Here is a 26169-nt window from a genome sequence, read left to right on the forward strand (position 1 = left end):
CCTGACCTGCCTCTTGAGAAACCTGTATGCAGGTCAGGAAGCAACAGTTAGAACTGGACATGGAACAACAGACTGGTTCCAAATAGGAAAAGGAGTACGTCAAGGCTGTATAGTGTCACCCTGCTTATTTAACTTATATGCAGAGTACATCATGAGAAACGCTGGGCTGGAGGAAGCACAAGCTGGAATCAAGATTGCCGGGAGAAATATCAATATCTATATATCTATATCTATCTATCTATATATATATCATATGAGCCACAGCTATTGAGCCTGTGTTCTAGAGCCAGTTAAGCCTCTGCCTGCAATGTGGGAGACTTGGGTTTGATCCCTGGGTCAGGAAGATCCCCTGGAGAAGGAAATGACAATTCACTCCAGTACTCTTGCCTGGAAAATTCCATGGGCTACAATCCATGGGGTCGCCAAGAGTCGGACATGACTGAGCGATGTCACTTTCACTTTGTCATATATATATATATATATATGGCATATATTTATTGTCCTGGCCAATATTTTTCTGAAAAATTATGCATTGTGATATCACTCAGTCATGTCCAACTCTTTTTGACCCCATGGGCTGTAGCCCACCAAGCCCCTCTGCCCATGGGATTTCCCAGACAGGAATACTGGAGTGGGTAAGCATTTCTTTCTCCAGGGAACCTTCCCAACCCATGGATCAAATCCAGGTCTCCTGCACTGCAGGCAGATTCTATATCATCTGAGCCACCAGGGAAGCCCAGTTGCATACTCAGGTCAAGTCTTGAGGGTGAGCATGGATCTAAAAAGTGACATCTTATTGGAGTCAAAATAATAAAGAGAAGACACTGGAATTCTAGTTATTCTTGTTGAGGGAGTGAAGGCTGAATTGTGGAATTTATGGCAGCACAAATTTTTAAAGCATTTTACCAGAAAAATACAGTAAGACTCCTATGTATCAACCTTTAAGTTGTGAACTTTCACAGACGTGAACCTGTCCAAAATGTTCACGTGTCCAAAATGATGCAAATTAGCTCACGTGTCTGGCTTACATGGTCATTGTCACATGTGGACATCCTCGACAAGTGGTGTGCTCTTGTGTACTTTGCCATGCAGTATTGCATAGAGTACAATAGTACAGAAGTGCAGTATCTTCTGGGCTTCCCAGGTGGAGCGAGTGGTAAATAACCCGCCTGCCAATGCAAGAGACATAAGGGATGCGGGTTTGATCCCCAAGTTGGGAAGATCCCCTGGAGGAGGGCATGGCAACTCACCTCAGTATTCTTGCCTAGACAGTCCCAATGGACAGAGGAGCCTGGTGGGCCACAGTCCATAGGGTTGCAAAGAGTCAGAAACGACTGAAGCGACTTAATACACATGCACAGTATCTTTATTTCAAGCCCAGGATGTTTGGAAGCAAGCATAAAAGCAGCAGGGATCTAGCTGATACTACTGTACTTTTCAAGGTACTGTATTATAAGATTTTAAAATGTTTTATTTTTTGAGTTTGTCTTTTATGTATTATTTGTGTGGAAAGTATTATAAATGCATTACAATACAGCACTATATAGTTGATTGCATTAGTTGAAGACCTAGGCTAACAAACTGGATTTACAAACTCGCTCTCAATATGCTTACAACAGTACCTGGCACAGAGGCTGTGTTGTATAAATGTTAGCTGCTATTTACCATCTGACACCACTTTGAAATATCAACCAATTTGTATTAGCCATATACATATAGGTTTATATAAAGCAATCTGTATGATACCAGGAGAAGAAACAGTCCCTGTTGTAAGAAGTTTATAGAGATACACTATGAAGGAGAAAAGAAAATTAAATTGTTTAAGAAAAAATAATTTCTTTGAGGTAATGTCCTTTGCCAGTTCAGCTTGAGTTCTGCATCAAAGGTTGAGAAAAGTTCATAGCCTATTCTTTCCCAAACAAGCTTAAAACAGAGATTACTGATATTTAAAATAAACAGAAATAAATTATACAGTAATAATGTATTGCTTTTTGACAATTCTCATGTCATAAAACTTAACTGAATCAGAACTCCATATATAATTTGAATATAAGAATAAAAAATTCACTTTTTGGGATCTTCCCAGCCCAAGATTGAACTCATACCTCTTGCACTGGCAGGCGGATTCTTTACTACTGAGCCACAAGGGAAACCACAGGCTTTCTTAATCTACCTTAAAACATAACCTTTCATTCCCTCCCCTCAGCTTTGAAACTTAATTTGCTTTGCTGACCTGAGGAAAAGCTTTCTATATTAAAAAAATGTATAAATTACATCACAAAATGTTCATATGGCTATCTAATACTCTCAAGATATTTCCTGAATCCTGTGACTTTTGCATTCTTAATCACAGACAACACATTAGAAGTTTGGAATGCCTGAATTTTAAAGTGCAAAGACTGCATGCATTTTTGGTTTGAAGTCCTTAAAATTTCAGGAGAGCCACTTACAGCCTAGAAGAGTCCTTCCATTGGATAGGCAAAGCCTATAAATATGTAATGTTTTAAAGAGAGAGCAGAGATCTAAGTCTTCCCGAGGAGGGAGAGCAAGATACGGAACTTAATTATCAGGTCAAAGCTTTTTCCCAGATAATCATGTGCCCCTGGGAAGAAAATAGGAAACGAAACATTACACTTAATTTGGATTTGGAGGTGGCCTTCCTAAGCAATTTATTAAAGTGTAAACAATAATTATGTAGAAAGAACCTGGTGAATAAACATAATTATGACTTATTAATTCACATTAATTAGTGTGGCAGCTAAACTGGATTACACAGAAGTTTGAGTTATATAATAGAAATACTAAAACTACTCCCTTGTTAGTCTATCTGCTTTTCTTTCATCTCCATGTTATTCTGTATACAGCTCACCTGCTACATGGAGGAGGCGCTTTCCATGAAGAAACAGCATGTACAATGTCTAAGGCTCAGGGTTGGGACTATAAAACAGCCATCTATTCCCTTCCTGCCTCTTATCTTCCTCATCCCCATCCCTCCCTATGACCTCAAAACTTTAAATAAATGAAATAGTCCAGCACTTAAGAGCTGGACTCTATGAATTAGCTATGAATTAGACTAAGGTTTACATCAGAGCCTTATAGTAATTATAAGTGAAAAATTACTTTCTGACTAAGCATAAGAATAGCTTAATAACATACATGTAAGTTTGGGGGAATGGGATGAGATTTTCCTAGATTATTGGTGGAAGATCTTTGTTACCTTACCTCACTTCACCCACCAGATTCCATAAGTGAGCCTGGTAATCAACATAGCCTGCATTATATATTCCCATGTTATGGCTAAAGCATATTTGGGCTGTGTTTCATGCATATGTCTCACCTGGGCTGGTCAATGAAATGACTAGCAAACCAGAGGGGATTCATACGAAGTTGGAAGGCTCCAAGATTAATTTATCTTTTCATTGGAAACAGGAGCAAAAAACTCATTATTGTAACTTCTTCAGATCCTGGTTCCTGGTGATGTGGTTATGGCAAGCATCCCTGAGACAAAACAATGACGGAGTGGTGGAAAAACACAACAAAACAGCTGCAGTGGAATTGTATACTCTGAGCTTGGTAAGAGTTAATATACTTCTGGTTTGGGGACACTTGGTAGACCAGCTATCCTGGAGGTAGGTATCATGGAACAGAGGATATTTCACTACAAGATATTACACTTCCTTTTTTGCTACTAGATTACAAGTGGTAAACAGTAAGAGGCATTAGGTATATGGAGCCTTTAAAGGGGGCTCTCCAAAACTGAGATAAAATTAAAATCCTCATTCTGAGACCATGAGTTTGAGACACTAGGGAGAAAATAACTCATCTTTAAGCAGTTGGTTTGGACTACAGGGCTGAAGGCTGTCCACTGCAAAGAATGAAGCAGACCATTTCAGTTACTGTGGCCATGGTGACCAAAATGGAACCATGGACCTGGGATAGGAGAAAACTGTGGATGAAGTTATAAGGCAATCCACAGGGTCTCTTAAACTTGAATCCTGATCTGCCAAAGATAATGGAAGGAGATTCACCTCATAAGGAGGGGGCTGTCAAACCTTTGTCACGAAAACTTTTGTTCTAAGATTTTCCTTGAAGATCTTTCTTAAATCATCACTGACACCTTGGGGCATGGAAGGAGCACTCCCCCTTTTGCCTGCTTCTTAAATACTTCAGCAGAGACCAGGCTGGAGCAGACTAGCCTGCTGCAATATTTGTTTGCACTATTCCCCATCTGCCTACCCATTACTCACTTTCTAACTGCCACCCCCCCCACAATTTTGTTTTCCACTTATTATTAAAAATAGTTAGCAATTTAAAGAATTCTATTTTCTTTGAATTACTGAATAACGTTATGTAGAAATCTCAGGTAAACTTGTACTGTTAGTGCTATATGGGGAAATGTTTCATTTGAAAAACATGAACTCGGATGTCTAGATGGATATGAACTCTTTCTCCATGCTGCTCACCATTTTTCATTATCTTGGTGGTGGCCGTGGTGGTTTAGCTACTTCAGTTGTGTCCATCTCTTGAGACCCCATGGACTGTAGCCTGTCAGGCCCCTCTGTCCATGGGATTTCCCAGGCAAGAATACTGGAGTGGGTTGCCATTTCCCTCACCAGGGGATCTTCCCAACTTAAGGATGGAAACCGGGTCTCCTGCATTGCAGGCAGTCTTCACCAAATGAGTTACCCAGGAAAGTCTTTACTATCTTACAGTGAGCTGATTACCTTTTCTTAGTTCTTGAGGGCTTTTCAATTTGAATCCTTGATTTAGATGAAACATGACTGAAGTTCAAGGTTAAGTACAGTGATGTTTCAATAAGCAGACTAACAAAACATGAGTATTTACCTTCATTTTGGGGTGTCCAGGAAAACCTCTTTGCCTGATTAATATTAGGAAGCTCCATGGCAGAGGCCATTTCCCCAGCATCAGTGAGGCAGATCCTCAACATTTCTTAACTCCTCTAAGTGCAAACCTTAAGAAGGTAAATCGAGAAGTGCCACCTTACCTGTTCCATGTTCCAAGTTGTCCGGTGTGAGAATTCTCTTCTTTGAGCGACTGATGATGAAAACATTTACCTTATTTAGGAAAACCTTTATACCCTATCCAAAGGAGTATGGCCTTATTCTACAACCTCAAAAAATAGGCCTGTCAGGGTAAAATACGATAGGCATGACATCTGAACTCCTGGGCGGGGAGAGGCTTCACTTTATTAGTACACAGCTCAGAAGCAGTGTTGGAGCCCCCGGCTTCACCTGTCACAGCTGTCACAGGTGCTGTATGTGCAGGGCACTGCGGAGGAGTCAGGGTTCTCAGAGCTCACCACAGATTGATTTCTGTGCTTTATTCAAGCCTCATCTTGTACACCAGTGCAGCAGTATCAAGGTACAGTTAGAACAACCAGGCCTGGCTCCCCAGCCAAGTGGACACATAAAGCTGATCATTATGACTTAAGAGGCTTCCCTCTCCTGCACGCAACCCTCTCCTGACTCACACTAGGTCTGAGGTACAGATGTTCAGGAGTTCCAACTGCCTGCTGCTGCTGTTGGATGAAGGCCATAAGAAGAGTCCAGGTACTCTCACTGAAGGATCTCACAGCATGGAATGTAGGTGCCAGGACACACAGAACTTTCTGGAATATAGGTGATCTTAAAATTTAGCTGTTCAAAAAGATGTCCTAACATCTCCACCCCCAATTTAGCTGCCCAGAGATTCACAACTATTCCAGATTCAGATAAGCAGGGGTTGGTTCTCTTGGAACTTTCTAGCTACAAAGGCAGCTTTTATGGCCAACAGATTTTTGGTAATGATTGTTTAGCTGAGGTAGAAGCAACTTAGAACATGGTCTTCCTAAGATGACCTTCAAAGTCTATTGATTAGTCTCCTATGGTATTAATAAGTCGCAAATGACCATTTCTACTCATGTATTTATAGCCTAGGCTAAGTCGCTTCAGTCATGTCTGACTCTTTGCAACCCTATGAACCTTAACCCGCTAGGCTCCTAGGTCCATGGGATTCTCCAGGCAAGAATATTGGAGTGGGTTGCTGTGCCCTCCTCCAGGGGACTTCCCAACCCAGGGATTGAAACTGCATCTATTTCTCTCCTGCATTGGCAGGCGGGTATACTGAGAACCAAATAATGACTATTTTCTGTTAACTCCAGACAATGTTAATTGTGTGACTTTGGGTTACTTAACCTCTCTGTATCTGTTACCTCTGTAACTTTGAAAGTAAATGTGTTAGTCACTCAGTCGTGTCCAGCTCTTTGTGAATCCACGGACTATAGCCTGCTAGGCTCCTCTGTCCATGGGATTTTCCAGGCAAGAATATTGGCATGGATTTCCATTTCCTTCTCCAGGGCATCTTTCCAACCCCAGGATCAAACGCGGGTTTCCTGCATTGCAGGCAGTCTTTACTATCTGAGCCACCAGGTCTGTAAAATGGGGATTATAATAGTACCCAGTCCATAGCATTTTTATGAAGAGTAAATGAGTTAATTTGAATAAAGTGCTTAGATCAATCAATGCCTGGCATATAACAAATATCTCCTAAATCTTAGCTATCATCAATTTATTGGTATTATTATTCCCCTACTCTCAGCCCACCTGCCTAGAAGAGAGAAGGGAGGGAGGGAGTGAGAATAGAGGAAGGGACAGAAGGAGAGAGGAAAAAAGAAGGAAGGAGCAAGCTCAGGGTCAGCCAGGGTCAAGAAAGTAGACAGGTCTGATAAATATGTAGGACCATGCCTAAAACAAATACTTGCTAGGAAAGATCATAATCAGTGATGTAGATTATGAAGTGCATCAGCCCAAACCAGCCTGTGCTGGCAGAGGCAAGAAGGAAGAGACAAGTCACATCAGACCACTGAATGGAATGACGATATGGGAAAAGGACTTCGGAAAAAAGAGCCTCACCCAATTTGGCTGAAATCAAATTGAATTAAGAGGATAAACAGGTCAAAAAGGAACATTCTTATTCCCCATTTGGATAGTTCTGTAAATTTCTTTTCCCATATTCCCAATCGAAATACTATAAATTTTAAATGGGGGAACGTTTTTAATCTATTAAGTATTCTTGTGTTTTAAAAGAATGCTTTCCTGTTATTTCCTATCTCACAGAAATGATGGAATAACTGAGGGAATGGAAGTGAAGTATGCAGCTGAATTCAGAAAAAACACAGTAATTTTATTCTTCTTTTCCAGATAAAAAAATTGAGTAGCTTTCTCAGTCTGAATAGTAACTAGTTGTTTTGAACCTTCAAAATTTGCGTTTTCTCATTCTATTACTAATTTGTGAAGTTATAACTCTTACCTTGAAATCTTCAGAGATTTTGCTCACTTATTAACAAGCTTGCAAACAGTCCATCAACCTTTAAAATAGAAAAGACTATCTGGAAAATTTTGTGATAAAGCCCAAAGCCACTAGAGAGCACCATACCTTCTCTGATTTTGCAAGACCCTGTGATGAAATGCTTTTAACTTAAAAATTCCTTGGTACAATAACCTTGAGCCTAGATATCTGGTTCTTCTGATCATGCCATTTATTAGATGGGTGGCCTCAGAAAAGTCTTTTAGCTTCCCTGGGCCTTAATTTCCTTTTCTGTAAAATTAGGGAGTTATGCTAAATGATCTTCAATCTCCTCTCAGCTCTAAATTTCTGATCTTACACTTACTAGTTTACCTCTTCAATGTCTCATGGATTAATCAGGAAGAAAACCTGGCAGAAAAGGAAGAATTTTACCTGTATCATTTCATCACTTTTGCCAGCTCACCCACCCCAGTTTTTACTTTTTCAGCTAAGAATCTTGGAATTGCTTTTTTTTTTTAATTGGAGGATAACTGCTTTACACTGTTGTGTTAGTTTCTGCTGTACACCAATGTGAGTCAGCTATAAGTATACATATCTCTCTCTCTCTCTAGAACCTCCCTCCCTCTCCCCCTATCCTGCACCTCTAGGTCATCACAGAGCACCAAGCTGAGCCTGCTGTGTTATACAGCAGCTTCCCACTATCTGTTTTACACATGATAGTGTATATATGTCAATGGAGTTGCTTTTTATCTTTGTCTCTTATAAACTTTGTGGAAAAATTATAATATTAATTCATAAACATTTATAGGGCACTTTTCAAATTCCACCAATCACTTTTGCAAATACTATCTTACCTGACTGTCACAACAATTCAGATTGATGGATATTATCTTCAAATTACCTGGTTAAAAAAAACAGGCCCAGAATAGGTCAGTGAATTAATTGCCCAAAGTAACATGGATAAGTTTTGGGAACAAGTCTTTTGATTCCAAAGCCTGTATTCTTTTCACAACATTAGAAAGCCTACTAGGGGCAGATCGAGATTTTATGGGGCTTGTGGTATATATATTTTTGGTGGACATCTTCAAGAAAAGGAAGACAAAAGTACAATACATCACTAAGTATGATCCTGTGACTACACTGTTAGGACCAAGTGAGGGACCTTTAGGATTAATCTTTAGCATTCAATGTCACAGTTTCCCCTAGTATTACATTTATTTAGTTCTTACTATATGCCAGACACTAAAGTAAATATTAATTTTATTACTATAACAACCTTATGAGGAAGGCACTGTCCTTGTTTACAGAGAATGAATGAGGCTCAGAGCGGCGGCGGGGTGGGGGCGGGGGTGGTTATGATTTACCTAAGGACAAAGACGTGGTAAGTGCCAAGTATTCAAGCTCGAATTCAGATCTGATCCTGGGTCCATATTGTGAATCTACCACACTATGCTCCTCCTACATTCCACCGTTCAGGTTCTGACAGTTCATATCTGAACCAGTCCTAGTTTGTCTTCCTAACTCTCCTCCATCTACCCTGAATGCTGCTTATACCCGTCACAGTCCTGAAGTGCTGCTGAAGTCCTGACCAACTGAAGGACCTGAAGAGCCTTCCTTCTCTGTATTTATCAAAGGTAAAAAGCAATTATTGCTCATAAGTAGCACTTGGCTGTAGATTCCATGCTGTTTTCTAACGTGTTGAACTGTTACTGAAAACTTTTTCTTGCATGAAACAGAGGCGGAGTGGGTGAGAGGGAGAAAGAATTTGGAAACTTTCAGAATCGTATCCCTCAGGGCCCATTCCATTACAATCTAGGTTCTTCATTTGCAAAACAAAAGGCTGAACCACTCGGGATTGTAAAGAGAATTAAGTAAGGAGGGGTGAGGGGAGGAGAGGAGCGCAGGCTTCCTGTGCTGGTCAATGTTGGTTTATCTCCGTCTGACTCGACCTCTCCCCAAAATCTTTAAGTCAGGCGCCTTGATCCATACATTTTCGGTACTTCTCAAAAGTCTCGGACATCAGAGGCACTCCATGTTTATTCAATTTGATCACTTCAACATCATAGGGTCCTGAGGATAGTTCAGGTGAACTGCTAAGTATATAATCGGCCCTTCAGAACCTTTAACTATATTTTGTTCCAAACCCTCAGCGTCCATAAAAATTTGGCCTCTCTGCAGTCTCATTTCTTCATATTTCCGACACACAGATCCTCTCGTGAGACCAGTGTCACCACCGTCAGACCAGCTCTTTTCTCCCGTCTTCTGTGTTCATACCCACCATTCATCAAATGTAAAAAAGTTCCATAAATTCTCTCATCAAAATCACCAAAAGCCCTTATGAGGTCGCCTGTATTACTGTTTCCATTTCAGAGAGCAGGAAGCAGGCCCTGAGGATTTGAGTGACTTCCCCGAGGTCACTGATCTCAAGAAGCGAGGCCGCAGCCCGCGCTCTAAACTGCCGGCTTTCGGCCTCTTCCCCGGTCCGAGATGCACCCGCGTCCATTCAAACCCCGCCCAATCCCTCACTTCCAGTCAGTTCCCAGCTTCTCCGCGCACCATCGCCCCCCACACCTGAGTCAGGCCCCAGGCTGCACGCCTATCCTTGGCGGTTTCCCCCTTTTCTCCACCAGAGACTAAGGGTGAGATCGACGCTGGTGTCCCAGATGCGAGATTACCCCGAGGTCCTCCGACGGCGGGCCGAAGGGGAGACTCCGCAGAGGAGCGCGGCTACCAGGTCCCTGCGGCATAGCGGGGGCGCCGCGCGCGGGTCTTGCCGGGCCGCGGGTCACGTGGCGGGGAGGGGGGCGCCAGCGCGCGCGAGCGAGAGAAAGCGGCTCTGCGGGCGCGCGCCTGAGAGCTGTGGAGGCGCGAGTCGCGGTTCGGGTGTAAGTGTAGGGGGGAGGGGGCGGTGGCCGTGAGGGCCAACTCCACCCCCTGTGCGCATGCTCCGGCCCCGGGTTATAAGGCAGCCTCGCGGGCCGGGCCCGACAAAGTGCTGGCGAGCTGCTACGTGACTAGCCGGGCGCGTGGGTGCCCGGACGAGCGAACTAGGCAGCCGGCAAAGGACGCGACCTGGACCGTGGGCCCAGCGAAAACTCCAGCCGCGCCGCCGCGTCACGCTCACGCTAGGCGCCGCGAGTCGCGTATAACGGTTAGTTGTTAACGGCCGGTTGCGTGCTTGGCGGGGACCCTGCGGTGTCCTTGCTTCCTCCGCGTGTTTGGAGGGAGGCGTGGGGGAGTGGAGGGCTTGGTCTCCGAGGGGAGGGGGGACGGCCGGGTGGGGGCGGCTTAGGACCGCCGCAGCCACGTGGCCTCGGAGCGCAGCGTTGTTGAAGGAGACCTTGAAGCGCTGGGGACAGCGCCTCTCAGCAGAGCTGCGGCCCCGTTGTCAGGTGCGGGCCACCGGCCTGGCCGAGGAGTTGGGTCGTGGTGCCGGTGACCTTGGGAAAGTCGCTTCCCCTCTAGTCTTAAGTAGGCTCCTCAGGAGATGCTTGATCTGGGAAAAGGACGACGTGAGGTTGACTCACGTGGTGCCTTCAAGCTGCTGGCAGCGTTCTCCGAGGGTAGGGATTCAGGGCGGGAGTTATTTTGGACTCGTGGCACGCCCGCCCCAACCTCCTCGGCCAGCCAATCCTTGTCCCACCTGGTGACTTGCGGCAGTGGCTCGGGGGAACTGCAGTCCCCGTAGCCAAGACGTGACTGCAGGGTTTGAGTGGACTTTGCCGAGGGAACATTGCAACTGGCAGACTCCCGGAGTCGTGCTGACGGGAACTCTTTGTCATTCAACCTGTGGCTGCGGAACGTCCGCCGCAGCGCCCTCACTCTGGGACTTTAAGGCGGCCCTGAGGAGAGGAGTCTGAAGCATAGCATTACACTCGGTATGATGCTCGCTTTTTGTTCCAGATACATACTTTCTCCCCACGTGCGTTTTAACATTTCATTTCTTTGTCACGACTCAAATGCGACAGGCAGTTGCCAAAATTAGTTTGTAATTAATCTTAACCCCCAAAAAAGTACTACTTGAGTCAGATTCCTAGTGTGCTATACTTGGCATCTGCTCTGTCATAACTAGTTTTGAAACTTGTTTTTCCAAAAATTATTCTGGTTTTGAAATAAAATGTGGACACCTCAGTGCCCTGATAAAACAAATGTGGGTATAGTTACTAGGGGAATATGATACGGTGAACTCTGAATTGTGAGTTTTTTAGAGTGTAAGTAGGAATTAGCCATTAATAAGCAATTTTGATGGCTGCTACCAGCCCAGTGAGGTGATGCAGAGAATATGTATTTTAGTGTAGTTTTTTAGTTAGGCACTAAAAATACCCATAAGACCAAGTTTTATGCCTTAGGGTACAATTTTGCCTTCAGGTTGCCATAGAGAAAATAAATAGTTTAAGACATTTAGCCCTTAAAACAGGTATTGGGTATTATTTAAACAAAAGTTGAACTTTAGTAATTAATTCAGGGATTGCATGCTGTTCTTTCATTGGACTGCATTGACCCTTGTTAAAAATGCAAGTTAATGGTCTGGGGATATTTTTATAGCTGAATAGGTTTAAAGGTTTAGTTGTAAGCTTAACATAATAGGCTATAACATACCTAAACAGATTAAAAAGGAAAAAGATTCATGCTACCATAGGATGAACCAACTGATCAGTGTTTAAATAGTTTACATATCTTTTGGCCTTTTAAATGTTAATTCATATAACTCCAGAAAAGATCTTACTGACCAGCTAGTCAGTTTTCCTTATTTTATAGATTAGGAAACTGTTAGAGGTTAAGTGACTTCTGCTCTTAGTTCTGAAAACGTTAATGGTTAGGTGAGAATTATGTAACTTTTGACTCCCATTTAATGAGTTCAGCACTCCTGAACTTTCTCTAAAAATTATAAATATAGGTATGAAATGTCTGTGTGTGTGTGAGAGAGAATCACTCAGTCATGTCTGACTCTTTGCAACCCCATGGACTGTAGCCCACCAGGCTTATCTGTGTAATTCTCCAGGCCCATTTTCTTCTCCAGGGGACCTTCTCGACCCAGTGATTGAATCCCAGTCTTCTGCATTTCAGGCAGATTCTTTACCATCTGAGCTACCAGGGAAGCCCTAGATATGAATTATCTTATGCCAAAAAAGTTATTTTGAATAATTAGTAACTTCCCAACTTATACCTTCATTCTAACTGTGTTTTCCATCCACTTCATAATATGCCTTCCTATGAAGGATTTAGGTCCCTGCAAATGTCTACATGGAGTTTTGTTAGAGAAGAGGATTAGGAAGATGGGACCTGATTTGTTGGCTACCAGCCACTAGGATTCAGAGACACCTAGGATTCAGCAAGAACAAGTTCTAGCCCTGGAACTTCCCTGGTGGTCCAGTGGTTAAGACTTCATGTTCCCAATGTAGGGGGCCCAGGTTCAATCCCTGGTCAGGGAACTAGATCCCACATTCTGCAGCTATGAGTTATCATGCCACAACTAAGACCTGGTGCAGCCAAATAAATAAATAAAAGTAAAAAAAAAAAAAAAAGACTCTGTACTCCCAATACAGGAGGCCCAGGTTTGATCCCTGTTTGGGAAATAAGTTCTAGCCCTATCATTCCTGGAGTTTATAGTCTAACTGGAAAGCATAATATATATTGATATAAATACCAGAACATGTACTTTTTATAAACAACTATTGAGTACGTAATAGAGGAAGTAGAGGTTCCTATGGGGACAAATACTGTATTATGTAGGTGTGAGATGACTCCCAGCTTAGTATAGAAGCAAAGGTAGGCCTCTCCGAGGAAATGCGATATAACTTGAGACTTGAAGGATGAATAGGAGTTAGCTAAAGCCAGAGAGTAATAGTGAAAAGAGCATTCCAGATCTGAGTACCGAAGCTGCAGTCAGAATACAGGGTACATTAGAAAAACTTAAAAGAGTTTTGCTAAAGCATAAAAATAGAGCACAGAGAACACGGAAAGATGGGAGTTGGAGAGATGGGCAATATCAAATAATGAAAGGCCTTAGTCATTTTAAGTAAAGAAGGGACTAAGTAAAAAGATTTAAGGAAGTGCTCTTGAAGCTAAATGAATCAAGTTTAATGGTTATAAATGGGGTTGGGAAGGGCACAATCAGACTGAATTTTAGAAATACCACTCTGATTACAAAGTGGAGAACAGGTTGGAGGCGTTTGGAATTTTGTGAGATCACAGTGATAGACAAGATGGACAGTAGGGGGAAGATGGAAGAGAGAGGGAAACAGACAGGATTCAATGATAGACCATATGTGGGAGACTGGGAAAGCCAGAGAAGTTAAAAATATTTCCCAGGTTTCTAGCTTGAGCAAATATGAGTTGTTTTTTTTTTTTTTTTCTCCATCTACCCAATGTGGACACTAGGAGGTTATGTGACTAGCCCAGGGCTGTTCAGCTTGTAAAGACTGGAAATGTCTTTTTGCAGTTAGTGATTTTTTCCCCTTCTATACAATTTATTATGGCAACTTTCAAAACCCAATTGAAGTTTCAAACAGCCATTAATGTTTCATCTGTACTCCTACTTACTTCTTTCTGCCCCCTATTAGATTATTGTGAAGCAAAACAGATACAGGTATTTCACCTGTAAATATTTTAGTATATCCCTAGAAGATATAACTCTTGGGCTTCCCTGGTGGCACCGTGATAAAGAATTTGCCTGCCAATGCAGGAGACACAGGTTTGATCCCTGAACTCCGGAAGATCCCACATGCTGCAGAGCAATTAAGTCCTTGTACCACAACTATTGAGCCTGCGCTCTAGAGTCTGGGAGCCGCAACTACTGAAGCAGTTAGGCTCTAGACCAGGTGCTCTGAACAGGAGAAGCCACCACGATGAGAAGCCCGAACACCACAACTAGACAGTGGCCTCTGCTTGCCACGACTAGAGAAAACCGTGAAGCACTGAAGACTCGGCACAACAAAAAATAAATTAAAAAACTTTTAAAGTAACTCTTCCTTAAAAAAAAACCAAGATGACGCTTTAAAGAAACAACCATAACCATTGTTCTGCCTTTAAATATTAACATCACCAAATAACCAAGCAGTATTCACATTTTCCTAAACTGTTTCAAAATAATTGATCAGTTTGATTTGAGATCCAAATGAGGTCACACATTACTTTTGGTTGGTATGTCTTCCCTTTTTTCTTATTTTCCTCTTAAGTTATTTGTTGAAGGTACCAGGTTATTTTTATGCAGTTTCCCTCATTCTGGATTGTGTTGAATGTGTCCCACTGGTATAGATTTAACATGTCCTAGTTTAACATGTTCTATTGTATTTTCTGTAAACTGGTAGCTAGATTGAGGTTTGATTTCTGAGAGGAGGTATGGTGCGGTGGAAAAGGCAAATATAATTCATAGGTGATGGTGTGTATTTCTATTGGGGGGCATATGGTGTTTGTCCTCATACTGCTATCTTGATGGCCTAATTCTGTTATTTCATTGGTGGTTTGCGAATGGCAATTTAATTCTAACATTCCTTCTTAATTAAAAGAAATATATTTATTTATTTATTTGGCTGTGTTGAGTCTTAGTTGCTGCACTTGGGCTCTCTAGTTGTGGCATGCAGGCTCAGTTGCTCTGAGGCATGTAGGATCTTTATTCTCTGACCAGGGATCAAGTCCATGTCCCCTGCATTGCAAAGTAGATTCTAACCACTGGACCACAGGGAAGTCCCTCTGTCTTAACTGAGTAGCTAGAATACCTCTACAAAAAAGAGTTAGTTTGAATAGGAAGGGCAAGTTAAAAATTTATGTGCTTAATATAATATCATGAGTGAGAGTGAAGTTGCTCAGTCATGTCTGACTTTTTGTGACCCCATAGACTGTAGCCTACCAGGCTCCTCCATCCATGGGATTTTCCAGGCAAGAGTACTGGAGTGGGGTGCCATTGCCTTCTCCAGGGGATCTTCCTGAACGAGGACTTGAACCCAGGTCTTCTGCATTGGCAGGGAGATTCTTTACTGACTGAGCTACGAGGGAAGCACAATATCATATCATATCATATATGATTGCAATACTGTCTTTTTGGAGAAATGTATTTAAATGTACCAAGGTACATTTTCTTTGAAAGCCAGTACATATTTTATTAGAATGTTTTTTAGCGTTTGTCCTTAATGTTTCAAATGGCTTTTAGTATTTGGAACATTTAGAATTTCTCTTCTTAAATTGGCAGGGATTCTTTTGGTCTTTGTTCTTTCTTGCAGAGCTTATCTGTTACCATAGGTTTGAAGGAATTTCTGGTAGAATCACTTACTACCAAATCTAAACCTTTAGCTGTAACCAGATTACAGGTTTTAAATTCCTTGAGGGCAGGGATTGATTACTCCAGGTAGCCAGGCTTAAAATCTGAGTCATTTTAATACTTTAGTGGGCTCCTTCCCTACCAAATGCATTTAAGTGTCAACCCCTTCTTCCTTTGGTTATCTCTTATGTCCACTTTTTCCCATCCCACCCCACCCCTAGTTTAGGCTGTTGTCATTATTAGATTAGTACCATGACCTTTTAGGAGAAGGCAGTGGTACCCCACTCTAGTACTCCTGCCTGGAAAACCCCATGGATGGAGGAGCCTGGAAGGCTGCAGTCCATGGGGTCGCTGAGGGTCGCACACGATTGAGCAACTTCACTTTTACTTTTCACTTTCATGCACTGGAGAAGGAAATGGCAACCCACTCCAGTGTTCTTGCCTGGAGAATCCCAGGGACAGGGGGGCCTGGTGGGCTGCCGTCTATGGGGTCACACAGAGTCAGACACAACTGAAGTGACTTACCAGCAGCATGACCTTTTAAGTTGTATGTTATTCATCTTTTAATTTTCCCTGACAAATTTTTCTCCTTTCTTTTCTCCTCTGTAATTTCTTCTCCTCCTCCTCCTCCTCCCTCTTCTTATGCCTCTTCCCCTTCTGCTTCCCCTCTTTCTTTTTGGTTGTAGGATCCATTTCATAATGGATTTATGGCAGAAAGACTAGAATAGGTGACTTGTGAGCTGTGGTGTCTTGCAGAGAAGTGATTAAAAGAGCAGTTACAATCCTATTGAAATGGTGATTTCTCTTCTAGGGGTACATTATGCACAATAACTACATGAGTTCACATCCACAACTGTGTTATTGGTTGCATGGGCTGAGTCACTGAAGAGTGCTACTCACCATTTATGCAGAAACAGTGAGATCTAGCCCCTCTGGTTGGCCACACTACCCTATTGCTGATTACAACTACTCATAACATTGAATCTGATCTGATTACAGTGATTTAGCCTTCATATAAAGGAGAAATTCCTCAAAATATACAGGCAGTGTAAGCTTCATATTTGATCATTCACTGAAAAATATTTCTTCCCTCTGATTTTGCTCTTCTTATATAAATCTTCTGAGGATTATTGAATGAATGAAGACCTGATGACACTTAACAGAGCTTTTGTAAATTGCCTTATTGAGCTTTTGAGAACCAAAGCTTTTTACTTTATTAACTTTCTCTTCTATTCCCCAATCAGAGGTTTTAACCTGAGATATGCAGGTTGATACTCCATGTTGGAAAGAATTCAAGGAGGCTATGAACTTGGTTGGGGAAAAACTTTTCATTGACCTCTATGTAAAATTTAGAATTTAATCTGTGGCACCAAAAAAGCTAAGAACTCCTGCTCCTAACTCCTGTACTTCTGATGTGAGAATGAAGTTAGCCAGAACCTCTGATGCAACACAGCACACAACTCATGATGTCAGTTAAGTAAATTTTTTGGCCATCGACTTCTGTGTACTAAATCATAAATCCTGACCTAGGGATCAAAGGGGGACTGCAGCTATGAAATTAAAAGACGCTTGCTTCTTGGAAGAAAAGCTCTGACCAACCTAGACAGTGTATCAAAAAGCAGAGACATCACTTTGCCCACAGAGGTCCATATAGTCAAAGCTATGGTTTTTTCCAGTAGTCATGTACAGATGTAAGAGTCAGACTATAAAGAAGACCTAGTGCCAAAGAACTGATGCTTTTGAAATGTTGTGCTAGAGAAGACTCTTGAGAGTCCCTTGGCCCGCAAGGAGATCAAGCTAGTCAATCTAAAAGAAATCAGTCCTGAATATTCATTGGAGTATGAATATTCAGCTCCATATTCATTGGAGCTGAAGCTCCAATACTTTGGCACCTGATGTGAAGAGCCGACACATGGAAAAGACCCTGATGCTGGGAAAGATTGAGGGCAAGAAGAGAAGGGGATGACAAAGGATGAGATGACTGGATGGCATCACTGACTCAATGGACATGAGATTGATCACATTCCTGGAGATCGAGGAGGATAGGGAAGGCTGGCATGCTGTGCAGTCCATGGGGTTGCAAAGAGTTGGACATGACTTAACTCGACTAAACATTAACAAATATGCTAAGGGAGAATAAAATGAGTATCACAAATTGAGACAGAATAATTTTCCCTTGTATTCAGGAAGCATATTTTTAAAATTACTGTCTCCATCTCCTAGATGTATATCTACTTGATGTAGCAGAGGGCAGAGAAATGGCTTAACAATTACCTGTTTCTGGGAAAATAAAACATTCACTTGAAAATTATGTATTTCTAATAAAAGAACTGATTATTATCTTAGAACATAAAATTATATTGTCAGCAATTAAAAAGGGTATTTAAGTTTAATTATAGTATATTTTGAGGTAATAATGCTGACTTTTTTGATACATCTTTAGTGTTTAGTCTTAAAAAGCTTTGTAAACAAACATTTGAAAATGGTGGATAATGCTTTAATGCCAAAGAGTACTCAGTTTCAATACTCTTATGTAGTTTGTACTAATAAGACAAGTAAGAAAATTGAACTTGGTTCTTTGAGATAATGAGGGTCAAATGTAGCACAGTAATGAAGTTCAGACTCAATTCAAAGGATATTTACTAAACATATGTATACAAGAACATATGTATACAAAGATGAAGAAATACATATTTTAAAATATGGCTTGAAACTTTTAGGATGAAAATAAAGCTATGAAATGAAATGTCCGCATATTACTTTGTTGCTTCTAGGTTTCAAAAAATTTTTTTTAATGTGAAACTAAGTATAGTGTTAATTATCACTGTGAGTGAGAAGTTCAACTCAGCCTTTTGCAAGAAAAGGAAAAGCTTTCTTTGTTGTTTATCTGTTAATAATTTGTAATTTTCCCCATTAAGCTTCAGAATACTGGTAGTGAAGTAGAGTCTAACAGAAATACCATTAATTGTATTCAAATATTCATTTATATTCAAAGTGTAACATAAATGACACTGTTTTGACAGTATGTCTAATTATAATTTTAATTCAGTCCACTATGTTTCTTCTTTAGATTTTGGAACAAGGTAGGTCATATAATAATAAACTGAAATGGCCCACATAGATATTGATTTGTTGAATATATATTTGTAGTGCTGTAGAAAACAACATATAAAGGTATTCCAAAATATAGCCTGAAATTCTGCCAAGCAAAACCTGCCTTTGGAGGACACAGCCTCCAACTTTCTTAATCTGCTGGAATCAAGTGAAAATGAAGCATTAAAGAAGACAAAATCTGCTGTAGTAATAACTCAGAAAGTGAGACTGATCAGGTAAGCTCTATGTGCTGAAACAAAATACCTTTCTGCCTGTGTTTCTTAACACAGAAAGCGTAACAGAAAGCATAACATCACTGGAGGGTTCTTTGTTTCATATTTTTCCTGCACTCTCAAAAACTGGGAAAGTCACGTTCTTTGAATCCTAACATCATTTGGTCCTGGAGGAGGGATTAGTTGGTGTTTTTTGTTTTGTTTTGTTTTTGTTTGTTTTGCTTTGCACCCAGTTTAGATCTCTTGAGTAGGAACCAAACCGTGTCCCCTGGCACTGAAAGCATGGAATCCTAACCACTGGACTGCCAGGGAGTTCCTTAGCTTTTTTATAAGTTGAAACAATAGCTTCTGTCTTTAATTCAAGATCTAGAAGCACACACCTAAGCTAATGAGGGAAATAGTTACTTACAAAGAAAGAAGCAAATATGGGAATTATTCTGTTAGTTTTTTTCAGCATGCTGTGGCAACCCACTCCAGTATTCTTGCCTGGAGAATACCAGGGACAGAGGAGCCTGGAGGGCTGCTGTCTGTGGGGTCGCACAGAGTCGGATACGACTGATGTGACTTAGCATCAGCAGCAGCAGCCAAGAAGCATTGAGTTAAGTTGTCATAGAGGCCATTAATTTCACGTGGCAAGGTATATTCAGAAAAACAGTAATGATATTAGTGGACTGAAACAGACTTTTAGCATTAAATAAACTTATAATTATGGTATTGTTAATGAAAAATAATTTCACTTTTGAAAATTAGTAAATGCTTCTGGATTTGGAACACATTTATACTCCTGTCTTTGCTTTTGTTTCTGAATTGATCTTTAAGGTATCCTAAAGCATTGGCGCCTCTTGTGAGTATCAACTGTGTCTTAAAAGCTTTGAAACATCCATGAGTTCTTTTTTGTTTTTTAATGAGCAAATAACTGCCACAGCAGTTAAACCAGTAAAAGCGCAGCATCCTTACTACTGGACCGCCAGGGTATTCCCCCAGAGAAGTTATTTTTTTAATCTTTGGACATCTTCATTTGCCTCCTTAACCCCATATGTAAGCCCCAGTGTTAAGAGTACTTAAATTAACTTGATCTCATGGTTTTTTGTTTAGTTAATTATGCTGCTATTTTCTAAAATACTTATATTACAGATATATAGTACTTTAGCTTCTCTGTGCTGTGACATTTGAGGGTAGCCCAGATGCCTAACCACACTGAGGTGGGATAGTGTTCTGCAAGTTAGGAATTTGCAGTGAAAAGTAAAAAATGAATTTGTCGGAGTTTCCTGGTGATCCATTGGTTAAGAATTTGCCTGCCAGTGCAGGGGACACAAGTTTGATTCCTGGTCCAGGAAGATCCCACATGCCGTGGGGCAGCTCAGCCTGTGTACTACTGAGACCATGCTCTGGAGCCATGAACTGCAACAAGAGAAGCACCAAAATGAGAAGCCCTTGGAACCCTCGCTCTGCAACTGGAGAGTGCCTACAACTAGAGAAAGAAAGCCTGCAAGCATCTGAAGACAGGGCACAGCCAAAAATAAATAAATATTTTTTAAAAAATGAATTTGCTACTTCTTTGAGTAGATGTCCACCTTTACCCAAAGATTTTAATTCATGCTCAGCCCTAAATCCAAAGACTTTTATATTGGAGCACTAGCTTCTTTTTAATGTAGAAAAAAATGTTATTGTCTGTCTAAAGTGAACCTTAACATTTTTGACATACTGTTTTCAGAGTTCTGAATATTAGTGTGATTCTTAGTCTTTTGCCACAAAATACAATGAAAGAGTGAAAAATAGGCTCCTTTTATTTTTTACAATATGAATTAAAAACGTTAGAATTTTGTAGAAATTCCATGTAACAATCTATGTGCTCAACAATAGGTGGTTTTTTTTTTTAAAGTATGGTACATCCACGGAATAGAATAACACTATTTTAAAAAAATGTTAGAGGGAATTCCCTGGCAGCCCAGTGGTTAGGACTCCATGCTTCCCCTGCAGGAGCATGGGTTCAATCTCTGATCAGGGAACTAAGACCTTGCATGCTGCATAGTGTAGCCAAAAAAAGTTACAGAACTAGGCACGTATCAAAAAATGCTTCAGACATTGAATAGGAAAAGCAGGCTATAAAGCATGAAATACAGTCTCATGTTTATTTTTATGCTTATGCATGACTATCCTAGAAAGTTTAGAATTTACATTAAATGTAACTAACTTACACGAGGGCTTACACCAGGGCTTCCCTGGTGGCTCAGCTGGTAAAGAATCTGCCTGTAATGCAAGAGACCTGAGTTCAGTCCCTGGGTTGGGAAGATCCCCTGGAGAAAGGAAAGGCTACCCACTCCAGTATTCTGGCCTGGAGAATTCCATGGACTCTATACTCCACGGGGTCGCAAAGAGTCGGACACGACTGAGCAACTTTCACTTTTCACTACATGAGGATGATAGAATGACAGGTACATTTAATGTTTTTAGTCACATAAGCACATATAACTTTGTCATCTTTTAAAACTTTGCTGCTTTCTGTTTTCTTTATTATAAAGCAATGTATGTTCGTTGGAAGAAGTCAAACAACAAGGATGTGGAAAAAGGATGTTATCTCCTCTTCCCAACCTCCAACCATTGTAAAGTTTTATGTATACTTAGAACATATTTCGGAGAAGGCAATGGCACCCCACTCCAGTACTCTTGCCTGGAAAATCCCATGGACAGAGGAGCCTGGTAGGCTCCAGTCCTTGGGGTCGCTAAGAGTCAGACACAACTGAGCGACTTCACTTTCACTTTTCACTTTCATGCATTGGAGAAGGAAATGGCAACCCACTCCAGTATTCTTGCCTGGAGAATCCCAGGGACAGAGGAGCCTGGTGGGCTGCCATCTCTGGGGTCGCACAGAGTTAGACACGATGAAATGACTTAGCAGCAGCAGCAGAACATATTTAGTTTACTTACTTTGTTTACCTGTTTGTTTTCTTTCTTCCTTGGAATCTAATTTCTACAATGGCAGGGACCATGCCTGTCTTGTTTACGGCTTTTCAATGGGGGCACTCACATTTTATTATATGAAAGCAAAAAAGTGGTGTGTATCCTAATATAACTTTTAAATGATTATATAGTTCATAATTTTGAAAGTCTTAATTGCAATATCAGATGAAATTTGATGATTTAGCATATTGACAGTTGATCCTCTTGGGATCTAATGACCCTAAAATCCTGCCTCTGAAACAGTATGCTTTTTTTATTGCACTAATAAAAACTAACCCTTGTTCTTTGGGATGATATAGTTCATAAAGTTGTACCACAGTTTGTGCTTGGATAGTGGCAAGAGTGAAGTGGGCAAGAAATACAGCACGGCACACAGGAAATTGTTATAGACAAGAGGGTTTAATCTCCTACTGTAGATTATTTTTCTTCTTAGATGGTATATTTAATAGCTAATGAACTTCATGTTTTTCTTTTTGAAGTCAGTATCTACATACTATAAATATACACATGTAAATATATTCATTCCCTTTAAGTTTGCATGTTTGACCATTTGCAGACATGATCAGCTTCATCAGTTTTCTATATTACTTATAAAGCTTTTATCCTCATTTCTAAAAGAAGATACAAGAAAATTCAGATTCACCTTTGTAAAATGGGGTCACTATAGCAATATCAAAGAGCTACTATACAGTATTAATATTGAACACTTGTTTCCAAAGAATTGATGCTTTTGAACTGGGGTGTTGGAGAAGACTCTTGAAGAGTCCCTTGGACTGCAAGGAGATCCAACCAGTCCATCCTAAAGGAGATCAGTCCTGGGTGTTCCATGGAAGGACTGATGTTGAAGCTGAAACTCCAATACTTGGGCCACCTGATGTGAAGAACTGACTCACTGGAAAAGACCCTGATGCTGGGAAAGATTGAAGGCAGGCGGAGAAGGGGACAAGGATGAGATGGTTGGATGGCATCATGAACTCAATGGACATAAGATTGAGCTAGCTCCGGAAGTTGGTAATGGACAGAGAAGGCCGGCATGCTGCAGTCCATGGGGTTGAAAAGAGTTGGACACACTGAGCAACTGAACTGAACTGAACTGTTGTTTCTTGACTGATCATGGTTTCTTCATTTTCTCCCTTTCCTGATTAGCAACTGTTTGAACCTGCACTTGGGAAGTCAGGGGAGGTCTCAAGGAGGCATCACTTCTCAACTTTGGGTAACAGAATATACACAATCATCTGAAGAAGCTGACCATTAAAATCTCCTTTCCAACAACATATCTGGTTAGAATTGCTTTAGATAAAAAACCTTATTTGTAGGATGATCTGATCATGTAAATTATTTTTAAATCTGTAAATAATTAGTAATGAATGTTGACATTTTGGGAATTATAAATATGTTTTAAACTAAAAACAAGATTTAAAATGAATTTGCATGTATTCTGAAGCATTCTGGCTAGGAAATAGTTCATTTCTCTTCGAGGGTGTTATGTATATTTTCTTATAATATTGGTTGGGTTTACCTTGAATGATAAGGGAGATTCTTAAAAGTTTTTTATATGCCATTTGATCAAAAATCATGCATTTCAAAACTGCTGAGTGTTGGCCTAATCAGTTACAGTAGTATTTATCCTTTTGAAACTGCACACCTCGAACCCATACATACCTCTCAGATGGGACTTGAACACACAAACTCTGGTTTAGGACTATAAAGAAAGCTGAGTGCCGAAGAATTGATGCTTTTGAACTGGTGTTGGAGAAGACTCTTGAGAGTCCCTTGGACTACATGGAGACCCAACCAGTCCAAACTAAAGGAAATCAGTCCTGAATATTCATTGGAAGGACTGATGTTGAAGCGGAAACTCCAACGCTTTGGCCACCTGATGCGAAGAGCTGATTCATTTGAAAAGACCCTGACGCTGGGAAAGATTGAAGGCGGGAGGAGAAGGGGACGACAGATGGTTGGATGGCATCACCAACTCAATGGGCATGAGTTTGAGTAAACTCCAAGAGTTGGTGATGGACAGGGAGGCCTGGCGTGCTGCGGTCCGATCACAGAGTCGGACACAACTGAGCGACTGAACTGAACAAATCCCACAATCTCTCAGCTGAAACCACACACTTGGTCTCAGGATGTAATGAAACTCAGGTTCTTTCTGTCTCAGTGCAGAAGGAATTCAGCAAGAGGAAAAGCAATTGACAAGAAACAGATTTAAGTATAGGATGCTTGGAAGGATACAAACTGGTAGGCAAGAGGCTCTGCCCCAGAACTAAGTGGGAAAACAGTTTTATTTAAGATGAAGTGAAAGCTGCTTAGTAGTGTCCGCCACTTTGTGACCCCATGGACTATACAGTCCATGGAATTTCCCGGGCCCGAATACTGGAGTGGGTAGCCTTTCCCTTCTCCAGGGGATCTTCCCAACCCAGGGATTGAACCAGGGTCTCCTGCATTGCAGGCAGATTCTTTATCAACTGAGCTATCAGGGAAGCCCATTAAGGAGATAAACACTCCATAGACAAGTATGTGCCATCTCAGAAGGTGAGATGCCCTGGGAGATACATACCCCATAGATAGAATGTGGTCCATCTCAAAAGGCAAGAGCAGCCCTGGGAGATAACACTCCGTAGAGTGTGGGCTGTATCAGAATGTGCGAGCGGCCCCAGGGGACGGGGTGTTAGTTTTTATGGGCTGGCTAATTTCACTATGGGGGAGGATTACTCCATTTTTTTGTGGGGAAGGAGCAAAGATTTTTAGAAATTGGGTCACCACTGACTCTTTGGTCTTTTATGGTTGACCTTGAACTGTTATAGCACGTATGGGTGTGTTCATGTAGCGTATGCTAATATGTAATAATGAATCTGTAAGGATGCTCAAGGTCCATGAAGTTGAAACTTCCACCATCTTGGGCCTGATCTGTTCTAACCAGTTGTTGTCCTGAACAGCTATGACCTTCTTTTAAATGTTGTATCCTGGGAATTCTCTTGCAGTCCAGTGGGTAGGGCTTGGTGCTTTCCTGGCCAGGGAACTAAGATCTTGCAGGGGAAAAAAAAAGATTATGCCCTGTCCCCTTCCCTCCTGTCTCATTTTCTTTGGTGCCTTCTGGTTGTTTGTAGTTTTTTAAAAAAAGTTTGTTTTGGTTTTCTTCATTGTATTCCATTTAAAATAGAAAAGGCAAAGGAGGTTTCCTAGACCTTGAATCTTGCGATCTACCTTGGGGCAAGTGGTTTTGAAAGCTGTGAAGCTGGACTCGGGGCCAGTTATAAAGAGCAGTAGATTGGCTACTTCAGCATCAATAGCTTCAGTTAATCAGCCTTTCTGAATTTGAATGTTCTATGTGAATTTGATATGTAAAACTGGTCTACACTTAATAACAAATTCTTTTCGATAATTGGTTTTAGGTACTTTCTGCTCTTTTAAGTTCACATAGAGGCCATTGTCATTTCCTAAAAGTGTTTAAAATGTTGTTTTAAATGTTGATGGAAAAAGTGTAGAGAAATAATGAATACTATTTGCAGGGGCTTTTCTAACTCTTCTAGAGTAGGGGCAGAGCATGAAGGGTAGGAAGCTCAACTTTGAATTTCCAAATGTTTACTTGCACAATTCCTGAGAGTTATGAGAAAAGGAGAGAAATCAGAAAATCTAGAAGGTGGTTCTTGTCACCACCATCATTGCTAAGAAAAGTTAGGATTATTTACTGTTTCCTATTCTATCCCAGTCAGTTGATGAAGAACTTTCTCATTATCTTATCACTTAAAAAAATCTTCCTATCACTATCAGGCAACTACTGGAGAGTCATAAACTAATAGCTAATAAGAAGGCTACTGTGCACACTGTAAGGATTATATCACTGTAAGGATTAACATATAAAACTTTAATCTCTTTTCACCTCTGGACTTGCGCATTCCCTCTTCTCACTGGGGCTCCGAATACTGTACAAGGAGGCCTGCTCACATATTTTACTTTTTGAATGAACCCTTTTGTTTATAGCTCAAGTTTGGTCAGTTTGAAAGAAAATAGTTTGTTTAGATGATACTACACACCTTCTATTATGTACTGTCAGAATTTTTAGGTTAGGAAGGACAAGTATTTTTTGGGTGGTGGCAGAACTGTTGGATCCATGTCTGGGTTTTGAAGTGTTCTTTCTTTCAAAATTTGGATACTCTTATTTCTTATACTTATTTCCTAATGAATCTTTTTAAAGCTTCAAGTTTTAAATCTTAATTTTTACACAATGGGATAAGATATTATTAACTTGATGAGGCAAGTCTTAGTGACTAAAAATTGTAACTGCTGTAACTAACTGGGACAAATCATAGGTGGCAG

General features: G+C 40.9%; 1 protein-coding gene, 1 long non-coding RNA gene and 1 other non-coding gene across 8 annotated transcripts in view; 2 read left to right on the forward strand and 1 right to left on the reverse strand.

The window, feature by feature from the left end:
* Positions 1 to 10111, reverse strand: part of LOC129654942 (uncharacterized) — a 63066-nt gene extending 52955 nt beyond the window's left edge. For 2 of the 3 annotated variants that reach the window (XR_008715672.1, XR_008715671.1), the window contains exons 1-3: positions 8670 to 10111; positions 8160 to 8206; positions 7309 to 7366 (exon numbers count right to left, since the gene is read on the reverse strand). This is a non-coding gene — a long non-coding RNA (uncharacterized LOC129654942). Of the gene's footprint in view, positions 1 to 3343; positions 3499 to 5005; positions 5056 to 7308; positions 7367 to 8159; positions 8207 to 8669 lie in introns of those variants that run through there. The other variant, XR_008715670.1, reaches the window with a different exon arrangement.
* A 190-nt stretch (positions 10112 to 10301) lies between these two features.
* SLC16A1 (solute carrier family 16 member 1) overlaps positions 10302 to 26169 on the forward strand; it is a 29396-nt gene continuing 13528 nt past the window's right edge. For 2 of the 4 annotated variants that reach the window (XM_055584712.1, XM_055584710.1), the window contains exons 1-2: positions 10305 to 10456; positions 18713 to 18891. The gene's annotated coding sequence lies outside the window, so the exon portion shown is untranslated. Of the gene's footprint in view, positions 10457 to 18712; positions 18892 to 26169 lie in introns of all 4 variants that reach the window. The other 2 variants (XM_055584713.1, XM_055584711.1) reach the window with 2 other exon arrangements.
* Positions 12665 to 12737, forward strand: TRNAG-CCC (transfer RNA glycine (anticodon CCC)). The gene has a single exon. It is a non-coding gene; the product is annotated as a tRNA-Gly (tRNA).

Source organism: Bubalus kerabau, chromosome 6, assembly GCF_029407905.1.
Source record: "Bubalus kerabau isolate K-KA32 ecotype Philippines breed swamp buffalo chromosome 6, PCC_UOA_SB_1v2, whole genome shotgun sequence".
NCBI lineage: Eukaryota > Metazoa > Chordata > Mammalia > Artiodactyla > Bovidae > Bubalus > Bubalus kerabau.